Source organism: Canis aureus, chromosome 33 (assembly GCF_053574225.1).
Source record: "Canis aureus isolate CA01 chromosome 33, VMU_Caureus_v.1.0, whole genome shotgun sequence".
NCBI lineage: Eukaryota > Metazoa > Chordata > Mammalia > Carnivora > Canidae > Canis > Canis aureus.
This window is the reverse complement of record NC_135643.1, coordinates 6,256,745-6,273,940: the sequence shown is the minus strand read 5'-3', so window position 1 is coordinate 6,273,940 and position 17,196 is coordinate 6,256,745. Positions and strand designations below refer to the sequence as shown.

The 17,196-nt window shown below is 41.0% G+C and overlaps 1 protein-coding gene across 17 annotated transcripts in view; it reads left to right on the top strand.

Moving 5' to 3' along the window:
• RASGEF1B (RasGEF domain family member 1B) overlaps positions 1-17,196 on the top strand; it is a 550,562-nt gene that overhangs the window by 95,186 nt on the left and 438,180 nt on the right. The gene's annotated exons all lie outside the window — the stretch shown is intronic.

Below are 17,196 nucleotides of genomic sequence, written 5' to 3'. Positions count from 1 at the left end.
TTCCATTGATCTATGTGTCTGTTTTTGTGCCAGTCCCACACTGTCTTGATGACCACAGCTTTGTAGTACAACCTGAAATCTGGCATTGTGATGCCCCCAGCTATGGTTTTCTTTTTTAAAATTCCCCTGGCTATTTGGGGTCTTTTCTGATTCCACACAAATCTTAAAATAATTTGTTCTAACTCTCTGAAGAAATTCCATGGTATTTTGATAGGGATTGCATTAAACGTGTAAATTGCCCTGGGTAACATTGACATTTTCACGATATTAATTCTGCCAATCCATGAGCATGGAATATTTTTCCATCTCTTTGTGTCTTCCTCAATTTCTTTCAGAAGTGTTCTATAGTTTTTAGGGTATAGGTCCTTTACCTCTTTGGTTAGGTTTATTCCGAGGTATCTTATGCTTTTGGGTGCAATTGTAAATGGGATTGACTCCTTAATTTCTCTTTCTTCAGTCTCATTGTTAGTGTATAGAAATGCCACTGGCTTCTGGGCATTGATTTTGTATCCTGCCATGCTGCCAAATTGCTGTATGAGTTCTAGCAATCTTGGGGTGGAGGCTTTTGGGTTTTCTATGTAGAGTATCATGTCATCGGCGAAGAGGGAGAGTTTGATTTCTTCTTTGCCAATTTGAATGCCTTTATTGTCTTTTTGTTGTCTGATTGCTGAGGTTAGGACTTCCAGTACTATGTTGAATAGCAGTGGTGAGAGTGGACATCCCTGTCTTGTTCCTGATCTTAGGGGAAAGGCTCCCAGTGCTTCCCCATTGAGAATTATATTTGCTGTGGGCTCTTCATAGATGGCTTTTAAGATGTTGAGGAATGTTCCCTCTATCCCTACACTCTGAAGAGTTTTGATCAGGAATGGATGCTGTATTTTGTCAATGCTTTCTCTGCATCTAATGAGAGGATCATAGGGTTCTTGGTTTTTCTCTTGCTGATATGATGAATCACATTGATTGTTTTACGAGTGTTGAACCAGCCTTGTGTCCCGGGAATAAATCCTACTTGGTCATGGTGAATAATTTTCTTAATGTACTGTTGGATCCTATTGGCTAGTATCTTGTTGAGAATTTTTGCATCCATGTTCATCAGGGATATTGGTCTATAATTCTCCTTTTTGGTGGGGTCTTTGTCTGGTTTTGGAATTAAGGTGATGCTGGCCTCATAGAACGAATTTGGAAGTATTCCATCTCTTTCTATCTTTCCAAACAGCTTTAGTAGAATAGGTATGGTTTCTTCTCTAAACGTTTGATAGAATTCCCCTGGGAAGCCATCTGGCCCTGGGCTTTTGTGTCTTGGGAGATTTTTGATGACTGCTTCAATTTCCTCTCTGGTTATTGGCCTGTTCAGGTTTTCTATTTCTTCCTGTTCCAGTTTTGGTAGTTTCTGGCTTTCCAGAAATACGTCCATTTCTTCTAGATTGCCTAATTTATTGGCATATAGCAGTTCATAATATGTTTTTAAAATCGTTTGTATTTCCTTGGTGTTGGTAGTGATCTCTCCTTTCTCATTCATGATTGTATTAATTTGAGTCTTCTCTCTCTTCTTTTTCATAAGGTGGCTAATGGTTTATCTATCTTATTAATTCTTTCAAAGAACCAACTCCTGGTTTTGTTGATCTGTTCCACAGTTCTTCTCATTTCGATTTCGTTGAGTTCTTCTCGAATCTTTATTAACTCTCTTCTTCTGCTGGGTGTAGGATCTATTTGCTGTTTTTTCTCTAGCTCCTTTATGTGTAAGGTTAGCTTTTGTATTTGAGTTCTTTCCAGTTTTTGAATGGATGCTTGTATTGCGGTGTATTTCCCCCTCAGGACTGCTTTTGCTGCATCCCAAAGATTTTGAACAGTTGTATCTTCATTCTCATTAGTTTCCATGAATCTTTTTAATTCTTCCTTAATTTCCTGGTTGACCCTTTCATCTTTTAGCAGGATGGTCCTTAACCTCCACGTGTTTGAGGTCCTTCCAAACTTCTTGTTGTGATTTAGTTCTAATTTCAAGGCATTATGGTCTGAGAATATGCAGGGGATGATACCAATCTTTTGGTACGGGTTCAGACCCGATTTGTGACCCAGTATGTGGTCTATTCTGGAGAAAGTTCCATGTGCACTTGAGAAGAATGTGTATTCAGTTGAGTTTGGATGTAAAGATCTGTAGATATCTGTGAAATCCATCTGGTCCAGTGTATCATTTAAAGCTCTAGTTTCTTTGGAGATGTTGTGTTTAGAAGACCTATCGAGGGTAGAAAGAGCTAGATTGAAGTCACCAAGTATAAGTGTATTATTATCTAAGTATGTCTTAACTTTGGTTATTAATTGATTTAAATATTTGGGAGCTCCCACATTCGGGGCATATATATTGAGGATTGTTAAGTCCTCTTGTTGAATAGATCCTTTAAGTATGTTATAGTGTCCCTCTTCATCTCTCACTCCAGTCTTCGGGGTAAATTTTAGTTTATTTGATATAAGGATGGCTACCCCTGCTTTCTTTTGAGGACCATTTGAATGGTAAATGGTTCTCCAACCTTTTATTTTCAGGCTGTAGGTGTCCTTCTGTCTAAAATGAGTATCTTGTAGACAGCAAATAGATGGGTCCTGCTTTTTTATCCAGTCTGAAACCCTGCACCTTTTGATGGGGTCGTTAAGCCGGTTCATGTTCAGAGTTACTATTGAAAGATATGAGTTTAGTTTATCTATTCAGTCCTTGTTTTTGTGGATTGTCCCACTGGACTTCTTCTTAAAGGGTAATTTTAAGAGTCCCCCTTAAAATTTCTTGCATAGCTGGTTTGGAGGTCACATATTCTTTCAGTTCCTGCCTGTCTTGGAAGCTCTTTATCTCTCCTTCCATTCTGAATGAGAGCCTTGCTGGATAAAGTATTCTTGGTTGCATGGTCTTCTCACTTAGGACCCTGAATATATCCTGCCAGCCCTTCCTGGCCTGCCAGGTCTCTGTGGAGAGGTCAGCTGTTACCCTAATACTCCTTCTCATAAAATTCAGGGATTTCTTATCTCTTGCTGCTTTAAGGATCTTCTCTTTATCTTTGGAATTTGCAAGCTTAACTATTAAATGTCGAGGTGTTGAATGGTTTTTATTGATTTTACGGGGGGATCTCTCTATTTCCTGGATCTGAATGCCTGTTTCCCTTCCCAGATTAGGAAAGTTTTCAGCTATGATTTGTTCAAATACATATTCTGGCCCTCTGTCTCTTTCGGCGCCCTCGGGAACCCCAATTAAATGTAGGTTTTTCTTCCTCAGGCTGTTATTTATTTCCCTTAATCTATCCTCATGGTCTTTTAATTGTTTGTCTCTTTTTTCCTCAGTTTCCCTCTTTGCCATCAACTTGTTTTCTATGTCACTCACTTGTTCTTCCACCTCGTTAACCCTCGTCGTTAGGACTTCTAGTTTGGATAGCATCTTATTCAATTGATTTTTAATTTCTGTCTGATTAGATCTAAATTCTGCAGTCATGAAGTCTCTTGAGTCCTTTATGCTTTTTCTAGATCCACCAGTAGCTTTATAATATAACCAGTAGCTTTCTGACATTGAATTGTAATCCAAATTTTGTAACTCTGTGGGAGAGAGGACTGTTTCTGATTCTTTCTTTTGAGGTGAGGTTTTCCTTCTAGTCATTTTGTTCAGTGGAGAGTGGCCAAAAACAAGTTGTATTGGGAAAAGGGGAAAAAGAGAGGACAGAAAGAAGGAAAGAAAAGAGAAAAAGAAAAAAGGAAGAAAAAAGAAAAAAAGAGAAGAAAAAGAGAAAGAAAAAAAGGGGTGGGGGAAGCAAACAAATCAAAAAGCAAAAAAACAAAAAACAAAAAACAAAAAAAAACAAAACAAAACAAGCAAACAAACAAAAACACGGGGGAGTATCTTCTGATTCTCTATACTTTAATTAAGTCCCTTGATTTCCCCTGGAACTTGTCCGTCTAGTTGGTCTTCTGGGGGAGGGGCCTGTTGTGCTGATTTTCAGGTGTTAGCACTTGGGGGAGCTGCTGTGCCCCTGCCTGGTCCAGGGCTCAGTGGGGGTTGTTTACCCCGTGAGGCCCCAGGAGGAACAGCCGCAGTGGCGGGGCCAGCTCTGCAGCCCTGGAGTCAGCCCCCGCAGTAACCCCGGAGCTCTCGGTCTGCAGGGCCTGGAGGCTCCGGGGCGGGGCCAATGATCTGCTCAGCTGGGGCAGGAGCGTCCTTGCTGTCCTGGGCCCTCCCGGCCTCTGCCTGTCCCGGGGGAGGCCGGATCCTGGGCTGTGTCCCGGCGCCCTGTGCTCCGGAGCCTACGCTGGTGGATTCGCGCTCCCGCCCCGCAGGCCCCTCCGCGGAGCCGCCCCCGAGCCCCTCCGAGCTGCTCCCGCCCAGTAGCCCCCTCCGAGGAGCCCCCCCGAGGCCACCCCCGAGCTGCTCCCGCCCCGCAGCCCCCTCCGCGGAGCCGCCCCCGAGCCCCCCGAGCCCCCCGAGCTGCTCCCGCCTCGCAGCCCCCTCCGCGGAGCCGCCCCCGAGTCCCCCCGAGCTGCTCCCGCCCCGCAGCCCCCTCCGCGGAGCCGCCCCCGAGCCCCCCCGAGCTGCTCCGGGTCCCGCCGTGCGCGCTGCAGCCCTTAGGGAGCTCGGCGCATCTCCCGGGGCGCAGGTGTCTGTTAGTGTCCCCGGGAGCCCGAGGGCATCCCCGCCCTCCTGGGTCCTGCTCCACCTCCCCGCGAGCCCCTTTCCGCCCGGGAAGGTCGGTGCAGCTCCTGCGTCTCCGGGTCGGGGCTCTCCTGTCCTGGGGACACTCGCCCCGGCCTCAGCCCGGCTCCTCCCTTGGAGGCCTTTTGTGTCTTTATTTCTTTTTCCCCGTCTTCCTACCTGGATAGAAGCGCGACCTCTTCTCACTGTAGCATTCCAGCTGGTCTCTCTTTAAATCTCAGGCCGAATTTGTAGATTTTCAGGATGATTTGAAGGTTATCTAGGTAATTTGGTGGGGACAGGTGACTTGGGGACCCTACTCTTCTGCCATCTTGTGTGTCCACTCCTTCTTTTATGACTGGATAATATTACTATATATAGGTGTGTGTGTGTATCTATATCTATATCTCACATTATCTTTATTCATTTAGACTCTGTGTTTTTGCTCCTGGAATCAGCTGAGCATGTTTGTGATGATGCTGTGTGTAGAGGCGGGTCAGGCTGGCTGTGGTCAGGGATTCTGGGATTGAAGAGTGACTTTTGGGAACATAATTGCCTGAGTTCATTAAAAGTAAATATCTCCCAGGTGGGAAGGCTAGATCATGTGAAGATTTTCTCAAATTGCAGTGATTTATAGACTTAATACAATAACAATTAAAATCTCATTGGGATGGAGAGAAGAGTTTATATGAAGGAATGAAATTTACAAAGGAGATTCTGTAAAAGTATATTTGAGAGGCTATTTCTGTTAGATTTTAAAGCACAAAGAGCTATAATAGTTAAAATATTTTAGGACTCATCCACAGATGAGTGGTGGAAATGCTAGTGGTGGAAAAAGCCTTAACTGTACCTTTCCCTGTCCACTTCCCAGGGACACCAGGAAAAGAAACTGAATTATCCTGAAAGAAAGGCATTGGGAGATATTTCACAAAAACATGGCCCTTGCATATAAAAAAATTTTTTTAACTGTATGATTCCAGAGATTTTATAAAAACAGTGGCAAAGGGCAGATACAAATATTGTTGAAATGACTAGTTAGCAATTTGGAGGAAAAATCAGTGAACCATCTAATAAGGTAAATACCAAACGTAAAGTTTACAATGCTTTACAATGCTTGCAGTTTAGGCAGGGCTTGATGGTGGTTTCATAGCACATTAAGGCCTACGGTGATTGTAGTGATTTTGTCCAGCACTGTGTCCCTAACAGCACCGGGCACACGGTAGTTTCAGTAACTACTTGTAGAGTGTGGAGATGCATATGGATGTTTGAGTGAATGTGTAGACACTCAATGTGAGAAGCTGTGAGAGTTCTCTGTGTGCTTGTTCATGCTTTGGCTCTCCGAACCTTGGAGATAGGGCTGAAAAGACTTCACTGGGCCACCAGGTACCACTTTGGACCCTTGAGGGCTGTGCTATTCTTCATGTTCAATGGGATGAAGGTGCAGATGAGGATGAGATCCTGGAACCATACAGAAAAAAATAAAGCTCTTCAGGGATGTTGGATGGGGAATGGATTGATGGGGACAGGAAGTGATTTCTAAATGCTCTTGAGTAATCTCAACCCTCTTCTTCTGTGGTGGCAAATAAAATGATTGCCTCTCCTGCACCATGTCCCCTTCTCTAGCTACAAAGTAGCTAATAGAGAGTTGCAAACTGAAAAAAGGAGTTCCTTCTTCTAGAGCTTTGTTCGTTTTATAACTGCTTGATCACTGGGATCAATAGACTGGTTGCATTATAGTAATAGCTTGTTTGCTTGTCTGACTTCCTTCCTGAAGGCTGGCCTTTGTCTGACTCACCTCTGTAAACTCTGCACTAAGCCTATGCCTGTTTTAGAGTAGAAACATGAAAACGTGTCAAGTGAATGAATAAGTGCCTACTATGTGCTTTCTGAGAGCTCTAAATGAAGACCTATAAAACATAACCTTTGCCTGGCGATTTATCATGTGAAAATATCTGGTCTTTATTAGTGTTTTCCTTGTGCCATTGCATTTTCAGAGAATGTTCAGTATTAGGCTTCTTTCTACATGTTAATTAGCTCTGGAGACATACGGATCCAGAATACATTATAGTCATTTGTCTCGGCCTTATTCGTGCACTGAGTTCATCATTGTTTTATTTTGAGCTCAGCTCCTTCTTCCCCTCTCTACTGTGGAGTTATTAATAGTAATCGGAGCTTCTCGGCGTCAGTCAGTGGCATGCCTGAAAGGGATGTTCAAAAGAGATAGGAAGGATTCATCTCCCAAGTAATTTGTATGCCAGGGAGTACCACTCCTTAGAAATCCTGTTCTTTGTAGCTGACATGGTTCACGAGAGGGCTGGTGTGGAGCAGTGAGCCATGGCAAACAGGGTAGACAAGAAGAAACTGGAGCGTAAGAGCTACAGGGCCTCCTCCCTTACCCTGGGGCTGAACAGGTGCTAAGGGGCCAGGTAGAGGAAACATCTGGCTGTGGGTAGAAAGAACAAGGCAGTTAGGCAGACCAGAGCACCCAGGTGGTCACAGGGCAGTCCTAGAAGAGGTTCTAAATGTAGAAAGCAGACAGCAAAGCACATGGGAGATGATTAAATGTAGTGGTTCAGAAGGGCAGCTTTTGAAAGCAACCCAGTGTCTGTTAGTGGGTGAATGGATAAGCAAGATGTGGTGTATGCATACTGCAGAATATTACTCAGACTTAAAAAGGAAGGTAATCCTAATGTATGCCACAGCACAGATGAACCTTGAGGACATTATGGTAGAGAAATTAGGCAGTCACAAAAGGACAAATACTGTATGACTCCATTTAATGAGGTTCCTAGATTTGTCAAATTCAGAGACAGAGTATAATGGTTGCCAGGGGCTGGGTGAGGTGAGGAATAAATTGCTTGATGGGTACAGAGTTTTAGAATTGCAAGATGAAAAGTTCTGGAGATTGACTGAATAACAACGTGAATGCAGGTAACATTACTGCATTCACTTAAAAATGGGTGATAAGGTAAATTTTCTGTTATGTGTATTTTGCCACAATTGAAAATTAAAAAAATTCAAAGATGATATATAAAAGGAAAAAAAAGGCACCTTTGAAGACACACTGTCTGAGTTCAAGTTCTGGCACAGACACTGACCAAAGGGGTGTCTTTGGCCAATTCAGGTAACCCCTTTGAGATTTGGTGTTCTTTCTAATATGGAAGTGACAATTATAGTACCTATACTATCAGCTTCTTGTGAGGATTAAATGAAATACTATATGTAAAGCCCATAGCACTTAGAAGAGCACAATAATGTTAGTTTTTACCACAATTATCAGGAGAATATGTAAAATTTCAAATATGCAAGCAGCTGGTTTGCTTTAGGATGTCTGTGAGCATTCTAAGGGCATAGAGTTCCAGATACCAGGTTCAGACTGAGGGACGGGACTTCAGTTTGTAGTGAGGCCTGTAAAGAGCAAGGTGTAGCCTCTTGCCAGGGTCAACAAGTATTTATGGAGTACATACAAGCAGACAGCTGCTGCTTGAAGCATAGGAAGACAATAATGTGATCCTGCACACAGTATGGTTATGTTGTTAAGGTGAGAACTGAGTTATTTTAGTTGGGATACAGGATAGGTACTTAGTATTAGGTGTATTTCAGATACCCAGTCAGTTATTAGAATTATGGCACCACAAGATAAAAATTGGATTAACAACTAGAGTAAATCTATTAAGATTTTTCCAATTGCCAGTGACAGAAATGTCAACTCAACCTAGCTTGAGTATAAGATTTAATTTATTGCTTTACAAATGAAAATATGGTAGTATACCTGACTTCAGGCATGGTTGGATGCAGATGTTCTAATGATGTTGGAAATCTGTCTCTTGGCAACCCTTGAGTCTGCTTTCCCCTGTGTTGGTATCATACTTAGGGAGTTCTTTATGACAGTGGTGATATAGCCACTAATGCCTCTTGGTTTATATTCTGTGAACTCAACACTCCTTCTTTCTCTTTCTTTTCCTTTTTTCCTTCTTTTCCTCTCTTTTCCTGAACTATTCCACAAAAAAGCCATTAAGTGGAATTTAGCAAGCTGGGATCTTTGCCGAGGGTAGGGGTGGGAAGCTCTGGTGACACGGAGCAGAGTGTTCGAGTACAACAGGGATGCGAAGGGTGTCTACGTGGGAGTGATGAAGCCCATGCAGGGTAAGGAGGGCATTCCAGCAGGAGGGTGATCTTTGCTGGGGATCAGAGTCCAAGTGGGGTAACCAGAGAATACAGGGAGAAGGGCTGCTAAGTGTATTTGTTAAAAGCCTGTGTGAGGTGAGGAGAGTATTCATCCAGTACAGATTGTTGGAGACCAGGCAGGATGAGGAATGCCCACAATGGAGGGCCTGGCATGGAGCCCAAGTGGAGTGAGGAGGGTGGTCGTGAAAGAATATAGCTCAGAAGGAGGCACTGGAGCCTGAGAAGGGTGAGGAGGCTCTCCCTGTGGGGTGGAGTGGCTTGCGAAGAGGTGTCCGAGCCCAGGTATGGTGTGGAGGGCTTTCACAGGGGAGCCAAGGTCTCAATGCGAGAGAAATGTGTTACAGATAGGAAAGAGAAAAATAAAAGCAACCTTCTCAGAATGGACTGGAGTTTGACATTTTCTCTCCTTCTCTATAGTAGGTAGGTATAGATAGATAGATGTAGAAATAAATATAAACATAAACGTGTATGTATATGCAGTAGTGGTATGTATTTGTATGTGTGTGTGTATATATATATGTGTGTATATTTATATTTATATTTATATCAGTATCCACCTACCTACCTATGTTTCCAGATACCATTCTTTACTAGAAGAAGCCAGGGATCCCTGGAGAAATGGATGCTTGAGGGGCTGGGGCTAGGAAGTCACAAAATGAACCTGGAACATTTTGTGCATGAAAGCCAGGAAGGGCTAAAGAATGAGAGGAATATGTCAGAAGGACGCATGAGCTGTATAAAGGGCTCCCCCTGGCCACAGATGGGACAATTTGAGATTCAAAATAAACAATGATACTAACAGGTTAATGCCTATTGAATAAACTCAGGGAACCATGAGTTCAAAGTGACACAAGCTGATAATTGATGACTATAAAGAATGGATATATACATAGTGTCCCTGTAACATGCTTACTAATTACAGAGAGAAAGGAATGGGAGGTGATGCTTCCTAACAAAAGACTGAAGTGCTGGTGTTGGAGGTGTCTCACAGTCCCTCCAGATCCACTTTCTACATCTAACTGCTCTTCACTGGGAAGCTGATTTCTACAGACCCTCACTCCCTTGTGCTCTGGTTTCCATTTGAATTTGGTCAATGATCAGTGGCAGCAGGTGATGGAGGGTGAAGGGCTAAACAGTCTGTGCTAATGCCCAGCACAGCCCTCTCTGATGTCTGCAGCTCTCACTGATCGTGCAAAATCCTTCTCTTAGCTCCATTGGTCCAGTGGTGATAATCACTTGCTACTGTTGTTAGTTTGGAGTGAGTCCCCATCCCTTACTGGTTTCCCCTAATCCTGTCTACAGCTCCGTCCGTACAACATCCCTTCGTTAAGCCCTCTTCAGGGTGCTCCGTCTTGCCTCCCTGAGCCTGATTGAAATGGGGTTATGACACTATTAGCAGAAAGAAGGGCAAACAGTAACAGCAGATGTCCACAGCAACTGATGCTGACCTGCCACTGCTCCCAGATTAGAACATCCGGTTTGGGCAGGATTGGGCCCACAGCTGTCAAATGACCCACTGTGTGGAAAGTGAATAAAATCAGAGCAGCAGCTCAGTGTCCACAGAGGAATTTTGTCCCAGTCATTCATAGATACTCCTCTAAACAGGAAGGACTCCTTAAATTTATGTTGGAGAGTCAGATACTTTCCCTCACCTTCAGTCAAGGAAGTGGTGGCCCCACTTAATGGAAGAGTCGCAGTTCAGAATGTCCTAGGCCCTTTGATTTAAACTGTCTTTGTGATTTCTTCCAAGTATGGTTGAATAAAAACAACCCAAAGGTCAGGGAATTACCTCCTTTCCAGACTGTGCTGTCTTAACTGCACCATTATCACCAGACAAATCATAAGTGGCAGACATTCTTATTTCTGGAACCTTTCCATTTCAGCCACTTCTTGTGTTGTTCTGGAAAGCAAGCACAGACAAGGACATGAAGTAGACTTAACGTCACATCAGCTCAGAGGTGTCCCTTGCTCCAGCTTCTGAACATAGGGGGACACTTCTGAGTACAGCCTGCTTAAGAGATCAGGCAAATATTCCCATGAGTTATTGGGTTGCTAAGCACCCCATTTGCAGGATGATCCCATTAAGTTACCCTGCAGCTTCAATTAAGGGAACTCAGACCAGAGTCCATATTTAAGAGTGCTCCCTTGTCATTTTCATCCTGGGGTTTAAATTGAATTCTTAATGTTGGTAGAGCAAATGGAGACATTTCTTAATTCTGCTAGAGGTAACACAGGAATCGTATCCTGGAGCCCCCTTTCCAATCTGGGCAGGGAAAATGGGTCGTATTTGCTAGGAAAGGTCACTTAAATTCCCTTTTGGTTTCCATTAAAGTCCTGCATGCAATGTACTCAGTCACAACCACAAACTTAGATGTCAGAGTGCTCATTTTCCTAAGTAGGTCTGGAATATATAAAGTCACATTCACCCCTTGCTGTTTTCAACTTTGCAGTAATTTTATGGAACACACTGTTTTAATTAACATTGACTTATCCGAGTTAAGGTCACAATTCCAGATAGGCTGGTATGATTTGATTGTAGAAGAAAATCCTGGATTTCTTTTACATAGCTTTTTTCTGCTCTTGCACCCTTTTTTGTGTATGGATATGTATGTGAGGGTGAAGGGTTAGCCTTATTAGGTAGGCTCTTTTCATTTAAGTGAACTTGAAGTTTACAATAAAATACCATGCAGGAGGTCCCCAAGTTAGGCACATCTAATTTGTGAATATGTCTTGTATTTTGTGGTGCCAGTTACATAATAACCCTTCCCCAACTTGCCTCACCACAAAGCTACCCTCCTTTCCTTCCCTTCTTGCCATTTGCTGGCTCAAAAGAACCATCTTGGCAAGGTCCTTGGCCACTGATGCCAGCTCAAGGATGATTTGGGTAAACTTCTGATCTACCACCTCTTTTCAATGACATCCTTTCTTCCTCTTGAAGTAATTATTCATGCAATACAATTTCTGTGTATCTTGTGATTTTCATTGCTCTGGGTGAACTCTGCTAATTCTTCCTTGGGCAATTTTCTCATATAAATGGTACAGTGTTTAAGATCATGACTCATACAGACAGGTTCAAGTCTTAGTTCTATCAGAAGTATGACTTTGTTTTCTATGCCTCAATCTTCTGATCTATAAAATTGGAATAATAATACAATTATGCTTATTTCTTAGCCATGTTATGAATATCATGTAAAACAACATAAGTTGGACATTAGGGTGGGGACACATTGTAAGTGCTCAAAAATGTGGCTTGTTGCTGTTTGTTATTATTTTTATTTTAGTTTCTTCTTTATTTTTCTTTCTTGCTGTATTCTTTCTAATTTTTACTCAGGTGTTTGAGAAAAACAAGTCTTTTCCTTCTTTTCATTATCTCCCCCCATTTCTATATTTTTCAAGTTGGGACACAGGCAATAAGCAATAGTCTCTAGCGGAGGCTGGCCTGGGCACACTGTGTCCTGCCACAGGGAGCTGCCTGACACCCTACTTTGTTCTGCACTCTTCACCACCCACTTATTAATCCTGAGTGACCCTATTCATAGCTTCTGAAGATCAGAGTAATACTGGTGGATGTAGTTAAATTAAGAAAAGTGAAACTATCTGCTTGGGTGGGGAGGGTGAGGGCCATCCAATATATTAGCAGTGAATACCATATCTTAAAATTTCTAACAAGGCCTCTTCAGAATTACAGGATTTCTACCTTAGTCCCCATCCTCTTCAAATTAAATATGCTTTTGTATTCATACAATTTTTCAAGATACTGTTAAAACAAAATGGTTTCTTAGCTGATTTTATTTTTCTTGTGTAATTTTTACTATTGTGATAGTATACTATTTTTTATTGAAATTGTATAGCATCTTAGTTATATTCAACATTAATTGGCCTTTGTGTTGTAGCCTATAAAATTATTTCTATGGGGAAAATAAGTTCAAAATCCTTAATACCAAAAAAAAAAATCCTTAATACCTAACTAATGAAAGAAATTTTAGAATGCTACAAGTTTGTGAATGGAGGACTGAATGTATAGAATAATATTTATGCGGGTGATTTTTTTACTAGGCTGACCACAATTCTGTCTAGATAAGACATTTACCAGGGGAGATCCAAGAACTGATTTAATGTCAAATGAAAATGTTATTTCTCTGGAATTGGATGAGCTTTTGTCTTAGAGTTCTCCAGAGAAATAGAACCAATAAGATACACACACACACACACACTTGGAGAGAGAGACAGAGAGAGACAGGGAGAGATAGAGAGAGAGATTGATTTATTAAAGGAATTGGCTCATTCAGTTTCAGAATCCAACAATCTGCTGTCTGCAAGCTGGAAAGTTGGTGATATGATTCAGTTGGAGTTTGAAGGTTTGAGAATTAGGAGACCACTGGTGTAAGTCGTGGAGTCCAAAGGTCTCAGGACCATGGCTCCAGTGTCTGAGGATAGGAAAAGATGGATATCTCAGCTCAAAGAAAGAGAGATAATTTGTCCTTCCTTCTCCTTTCTGTTTTTTTTTTATTTTTTATTTATTTATGATAGTCACACACACACACACACACACACACAGAGAGAGAGAGAGAGAGAGAGAGAGGCAGAGACATAGGCAGAGGGAGAAGCAGGCTCCATGCACTGGGAGCCCAACGTGGGACTCGATCCCGGGTCTCCAGGATCGCGCCCTGGACCAAAGGCAGGCGCTAAACCGCTGCGCCACCCAGGGATCCCTCTCCTTTCTGTTTTATTTGGACATGCAAGGAATTGGAAAATGCACCCCCTCCCCTCCATTTGGTGAGGGTGGATCTCTTTATTCAGTCAACTGAATGAAATGCTACTCTCTTCTAGAAATATTTTACCAACTATCTGGGTAGCTCTTAGCCCTGTCAAATTGACACATAAAATTAACCATCACAACTTTTAATTCCCTTTATAAATGGAAGTCTTTGTCTTTTAACTCAGTTTTACTCTCATGAGTGAGTTGAGTACAAAGGCTATATCCATGGAGATGTATTGCATTGAATATGATATTAAAACCCAATTTATAAACTTCTAAAAATATAAACAAACAGAATTTGTTTGCTCATATTTTTAAATTGGAGAGGTTGGGGAACCTCTTTTGGATTAGTTTGAGTAATTTACCGACAACATTCAGCCTGTTTCCATTATCCTTGCCCACCCACTGGTTCAATCAAATTAAGAATTTTAACACCAGGCATTTAAAAGGGAAAGGAAAAAGAGATTCATGTATTTGGATTCTTCAAAGATAAAATGAAAGAGAATTCATGCCAGTTTCTGTATTTTCTTACTTCTCATACCAAGTTACTGCTGTCCTTGGCAGGCAAGTCGTCCTCAAATTATAGCTTGTGTACCATATATTGAATTCCTTGGGGTGCTCATTAACATGCACAATCCTGGGGGCCACCCAGACTTTATGAGTTGAAATTTCTGGAGTTGGGGTTTGGCAAATTGCATGGTTAAAAGCCCCCAAAATGGTCTTTATGAACTCTGAAGTTTGAGAACCACTGATGCAGACATTCTGCCTTAGGATGTATGTGGTTGACAATGAATATGATGTCAATGGTCCCTTTTGATTCAGGATTTGGTTTTGCTCCGTATTTTAGATTCTTGACTTCTTCGAGGTGGATTTGTCAGAGTCTATGTAATATTAGTTTGTTGGGGTTGCCATGATAAAATACCATAGATAGGGTGGCTCAAAGAATAGGAATTCATTTTCTCACAGTTCTGGAGGCTAGGAGTTCAAGATCAAGGTGTTAGCAGGGCTAGTTTCTGGTGAGATCACTGTCCTTGTCTTGCGGATAGTCATCTTTCTTATCTTTACATGGTTTCTCTGTTCGGAGCTTTATCTGTGTTTTAATCGCTTCTTCTTATAAGTAAGTCAGTCATATAGGATTAGGTCCCATTCACTGAACCTCATTTTATCTGATTTACCTCTTTAAAGTCCCATCTCCAAATAGTCACTTCTAAGGCACTGAGAGTTAGGATATCAACATATGAATTTGGGGGGAAGCAATTCAGCCCACAGTAGTCTAGATGAATCTCAAAACACTATGTAAATAAGTGCAAGATGAACACTGCAGATTTACGATCACGTTCCCTCCCCATTCTGGCTTCTGTCCATCGGATGGAAACTTATTCCTGATTGGTCTCTTTGTTTCTCTCTTTTAAGGCAGCAGGAAGGACAATGACAACTTGCTGTGCTCCTCCTTAGCTCCATTTCTTTGAGTGTAGGAGAGTCTAATTATTATTGACTCAACTGCTTTAATGACTAAGAATGGTGGTTTTCAAAGGAAATCTGAGAAGCCAAAAATCTCTTTATAAGTAGTACTAAGATGATCTTTCCTTTTTTTTTTTTTAAACTGGATAATATCTGCACTGATTGTGCAAGAGCAGTGGTGGCTAAAACTGTTGGTGCTTCAGCATGGATTAAGGCAGTGGCACCAAGCTGTACTCATAGTCATTATATAATTTCACCACTGTGCATTTGCAATGAAGGACATAAAATGCCAGTCTCACTTAAAAATACCCTTGTTGAAGTGCTAAAAATGATTAGGTTTGCTAGATCTCAACCTTTGAGTGTACCTTTTTTTTTTAGTGATATAGGTGACAAAATGGGAGGGATGTATAAAAGCACTTCTGCCGCATATAAACTTTCAATGATGATTTTGAGGAGAAGCACTTACAGGATTGAACTGTGAACCAAACTAGCCTCTTTTTTTTTTTTTTTTTTTTCCCCGTGAAATACCATTTTAACTTCAAAGAACGAGTGATAGATGAACCATGGTTATTCAGACTCATGTAGCTGGCAGACATGTTCACAAAAATGAATGAAGTGAACCTGTCACTTTGTGAAAAATGACTGACAGTGTTTGTTGCTCGTGATAGAATTTAAGCTTTCAAGTGAAAATTGGAATTTTGGAAAGCTTGTATCTGTTACTGTGAGCTTGATAGCTTACCAACATTTGAGGATTTTTCTAGTGAGGTTGGTGATTAACAAATGTTATTTTTTTCCATATTATGTCATGAAAGGTGTCAATATTTGGGAAATATGCATAACTCATGGAACCATTATTTTCCGGATGACCAGTGCATGATGCTGCAAAATCACTTGTGAGTGAAAGATCTATTCAAAGGGCAAGATAGACCAACAAATTTTTATGTAGTAGCTCGTTATTTGATTTCAGATTCTCATTGCAACCTTTAAGGAACTATAATTGTCACGTTTTGGCATATTATCAGAGAAGAATATTCACAATTACCTGAAACGATTATTACAAATGCTCTTTCCTTTTTAGCCACATATCTGAGTGAGGCTGAGTTTTTTTTATTTACTTCAATAAAAAATATACCAGAGTAGATTAAATGCAGAAGCAAATATGAGTATCTAGCTATCTTCTATTTAAACTAAACATTAGAGATTTGCAAAAATATAAAAACATGCCGTTTTCTGACTAATTTTTTTGTGTTTAGGGATAAACATAAAATACATAAATGTATTTTATTTATTAAACATGTAATGTGTTTATCATTACTATTTTAAAATGAATTGATAAATACATATTAAAAATTTCTCAGTTCCAATTTCCAATATAGTGAATACCCATGCTGTACCCAATAAATAAAGGCTCTTTGGGAGCCCCAGTAATTTTTAAGAGTGTAAAGGGATCCTGAGATGCAATAGTTTGAGGACTACTCAATTAGACATGTTTCTAACTATGTTGTGGTAATTGGTTTAGAGTTAACTTTGATTCATAGTACACTTAGAGCCAAATATATTCACTATCTGAATGCTAAACATTGACTTTCACTTTTTTCTCATTGGGAGAAAAATCATATTGGTATTCTATGCCAAACTATTCTTATGCATAGAGAAATGCCCATTTTACCTTTCTAATTCCAAATAAGGCTAGATAATCATGAACAAACTGGAAACAAAAAGCCTTCTATAAAAACTAATGTTTTTGAGAGCTTTGTTTCAATTGAATGAAGATTTATTTAAATTAGCAGAGGTTAAATTCTGCCCTTTAGAGATGGACTTACAAATCTTGCCATAAATGTACTTTTCCCCTCATTCTGCTCCTATTTTGTCTTTTCTGTAAAGCAGAGCATTTGTTCCCCTCTTCTAGTCTTTCTTTCAGACCACTTCTTTTATTCATTTCTCCCCTTTTGTCTTATTACAGCTGGAGGTATTTTCTCCTTTGCTGCAGTTTGTGGTTTCTGCGGTGTCCTCTCAGAAACATGCTGAATCAGTAACTAGGAGCAAGGCATTGACAAAGTGTAGGTGCATCTTTCCATTCTCAGCTCTAGGACTTCAACAGTCTTCTGTTCAGTATGTAAAATTCAACATT